Source organism: Bos taurus, chromosome 8, assembly GCF_002263795.3.
Source record: "Bos taurus isolate L1 Dominette 01449 registration number 42190680 breed Hereford chromosome 8, ARS-UCD2.0, whole genome shotgun sequence".
Taxonomy (NCBI): domain Eukaryota; kingdom Metazoa; phylum Chordata; class Mammalia; order Artiodactyla; family Bovidae; genus Bos; species Bos taurus.
Genome location: NC_037335.1, coordinates 65,710,710 through 65,714,335, shown reverse-complemented (window position 1 = coordinate 65,714,335; position 3,626 = coordinate 65,710,710). Strand labels below are relative to the sequence as shown.

The 3,626-nt window shown below is 44.3% G+C and overlaps 1 pseudogene; it reads right to left on the bottom strand.

The window, feature by feature from the left end:
- Positions 1-817: 817 nt before the first annotated feature.
- On the bottom strand, positions 818-1,732 carry LOC784731 (ribosomal protein S4, X-linked-like pseudogene; annotated as a pseudogene).
- Between the last annotated feature and the right edge of the window lie 1,894 nt (positions 1,733-3,626).

Sequence of the window (3,626 nt, the reverse complement as noted above, 5' to 3'; positions counted from 1 at the left end):
TTTCTCATTCAATTTTGCAATTCCTCCCATAAAAGATGGAGTGCATTTCCCCATTTTTTGATAGTGGACTCAGCTGGTGACTTGCTTTTAATTCCTTCTAGGTCCAGACTCAAGTGATCCCCGTTTTCTGCTTGCCCTCTTGTGTTTCTGCAATTGCCAGGTGAAGAGCATGCCCAGACCAGCCTCCCAATCAGAGTAAAAGGTCAGATTCTTGGAGGATGTCCTCATGCAATCCACAGATTGTCCAGCAGAGTTAAGCCTGACCTAAATGGGCAGACCTCTGGAAAATCTTCTGCCCTGGAGGACAGGCATGTTTCTTATCTGCTCTGAGATTGATCCTTCAAAAAAACAATCCCCTGCGTTATTTTTTGACCAACAAACTGATGTAGGGTGGATTGGGCCAGTCTTCGCCCAGATTGCTCTCAGATTATTCCTCATAGTTTCTTTGCACTTCCTCTGTGTTACAGGGGGGCTGGCTCCTGCAGGCTGCATTTCCCAGGCACCCAGGTTTGGCTTCTGGATGGGTCTGACAGTGAAGACCTTGTTGGGAGACTGAGAAACATGAAGAAAGGAGATGCTAGTGCCCTCTGGCTGTTCCTCCATTGCCGCAGGCCATGGTGAAGAAGCCCACCTGTGATGCCAGCTCCCAGCAGTGGTCCTGGTCATCAGGGACACTCCTTCCTACCTGGGCCCTGTGATCTGGGGTTAGTAATTCCCAGTTACACCTCTGGTGGCCTCAGTGTTCCATCTGGCTTGTCAGTTCCATGTGTACCCTACCCCTGCAATGACACCTCCTCCCCTTTTCCCTTGGCATGTTGACAAAATTTATTTTATTGATGTCGTGCCGTATGTTGGGCTTTTGCTTTGCTTTCCTTTTTTTTTCACTTGGTATTATCTTTCATTACAAAGACTTTTCCAATCACATCATATAGAGATCATTTTATCCACTGCTCTGTTTGGCTGCCAATCTCTTATCTCTCTCCTCAGCAATGGTAAGGCAAATACCCTTTCCACGGGGAAGAGAGATCCACGGTTTGTTGCCTTTACCAAAAACGAAAATGTTTGAGAGCCGTGTGGCAAAGCTGTTGCCGTTCGCATCTTTCACATGAACCACATCGAAAGAACCTGGATGTCTCTCCCGGTTTGTAATCACACCAATTCTTCCCAGGCTAGCACCTCCAGTCACCATGCACAGGTTACCAGTGTCAAATTTGATGAAATCAGTAATCTTGCCAGTCTCCAAGTCAATCTGAATGGTACCATTCACCTTGATGAGTGGATCAGGGTAACGGATGGTACGAGCATCATGGGTTACCAGGTGAGGGATTCCTTTTGTCCCCACAAATATCTTTCTTACTTTGCACAATTTATACTTGGCCTCCTCAGGTGTAATACGATGAACAGCAAAGCGACCCTTGGTGTCATAGATCAAATGAAAATTCTCTCCAGTCTTATCAATGCTGATGACATCCATAAAACCAGCAGGGTAGGTTATATCTGTGCAGACTTTGCCATCAATCTTAGTGAAACGCTGCATGCAAATCTTCTTTACTTCATCTCCAGTTAGGGCATACTTAAGTCTATTCCTTAGGAAAATGAATAGGGGGAGACATTCCCTTAGCTTGTGGGGGCCAGTAGATGGACGAGGGGCAAACACACCAGTCAGTTCATCCAGCATCCAATGTTTTGGAGCTGCTACGTATTTCAGGTGCTTCTTGGGACCCCGAGCCATAGCTGTGCTAGGCACGAAAAGAGCTGTTTTTCTTTTTGTTCTGCAATTATATGCAATACTTTCCCATACAACTTAAAGTTACTCCTTAAAGCTAAGTTGGTTTCTGTTTCCTAGTTAGGCCCTTGTTAGGCAAGGTGTGGTGGTGCAAGGTTAGGCAATTTAGAAAGATAGCCTTGGAGTAGAAAAGGAATTGACTTGAGACACTGTCGTTCCAGCCTGATACCCAGAATAGGAATTCCCTTGCAGTCTCTATGAAGAGGGCCATCAAATGTGACCTTGGTCCTCATGGGGACAGCACACTCCACTCAGTGCTCGTGGAGGCAGCACGTTTTCTGGCCTTGTTTTCTCAGTCCCTGGTGAGATTTCCCTTATAGCAGCCAAACCCAACCCCCTCCTTGCTACTCTTCACAGAATTACAGCAGGTAGTTCTGTACCTTCTCTTCCTCTCCTTGCCCCAATATCTTTTTCTTCTTCTCCAACTTTTTATGGAAAGCGTACAGACCGTCAGCATCATGGTGCAAGGAGCATCTGGAGCATCACTTTTAAATGGTTCTTATGGCCATCTTCCCCTGCCAAAGGACTGATTCAGATTGCAGGGGCCAAGACTTAACCTTAACTGCAACACTCTCATTGGCTGGAGTCTGAGGTTGCATTAACTGTTGATGTAGCCACGTTAGCTCACTGGTTTATATGTAAATGTTCAGTCCAATAAAACCCCTGGCAGCTTTGGGAAGCCATGAGAGCTTGTGACTTGCAACACTCAGTAAAAAGTCTCCAGGCTGTTGAATCAGAGGGATGGTATGGGGAGGGAGGTGGGAGAGGGGTTCAGGATGGGGAACATGTGTACATCTGTGGTGGATGCATGTTGATGTATGGCAAAACCAATACAATATTGTAAAGTAAAAAAAATAATAATAATAAATTAAAAAAAAAAGAAACAAATAGAATGACAGATTTTTTTTTTTTTTTAGCAAAGGTGGGTTTAATTGGGGTCCACAGAAAATTGCAATTCAAGTTTTGCAATTATGGTAAACCGTGTACAAATACCTAAGCAGCAAAAGAAGGATAACAATTTTATAGAGAGGAAAAGGAATATAAGCAGAGTCCATGGCTTTTCATTGGCTGACTCCTTGTCAGGAACGAAGAGGAGTCTTTCTTCTTCCTAGTAAGGTCTGCTAGCCTCTCAGGACATGAGAACTTGCCCTTCTGGTCTCCCAATTCTATTTAATTGAGGTTTCTGTTTATTCATTTTTTTATGAAGCCTCGATTGGAGTCTCTGATGTACATTCAATTTTCTGAATGGAAGATGCTACAGCTTCAGTGATCAGAAATAATTTGGGGCTGACTGTCCCACTGATTGTTACATCTTTCAGGTTCACCCTTTTTGTGACCCCCTAGTCCTTTCTTGGTTCTGTGTTTTTGTCAATAAATGAAATGTTTTATTGTAGGCACTCTTAAGTTTCCAACATTACATTTTCGGGAAGCTTGGACACTTGGCCAGGGTAGTAATGGTCATCAGCCCGACTACCATTTATAACGGGTTCCCAAAGAGGCAGGCACTTTATACACATGGTTTAATCCTCTTAATAAACCTATAACACAAGAAATATTACTATCTCCACTTTACATGTGAAGAAACTGGGCACTGGAGAATGAATTGGGAGTGATGGCAAGGCTACAGGCAGCTGGGCTCTGAAGCCTGACTCACCATCTCAGGCCACCATAGCAAATGCCCTCCCCCAAGTTCACCCACTCAGGACATGAGTATTGTGCTGAACTGAATTCAGTTGATAACATTATCTGAAAATGTGGGTGGGCTGTTTACTTATGGAATTAAATCAGCCGTGCAATCTAGGGACCTAAGAGCAAGCACATGGTGGTTTTCTTCTTATTC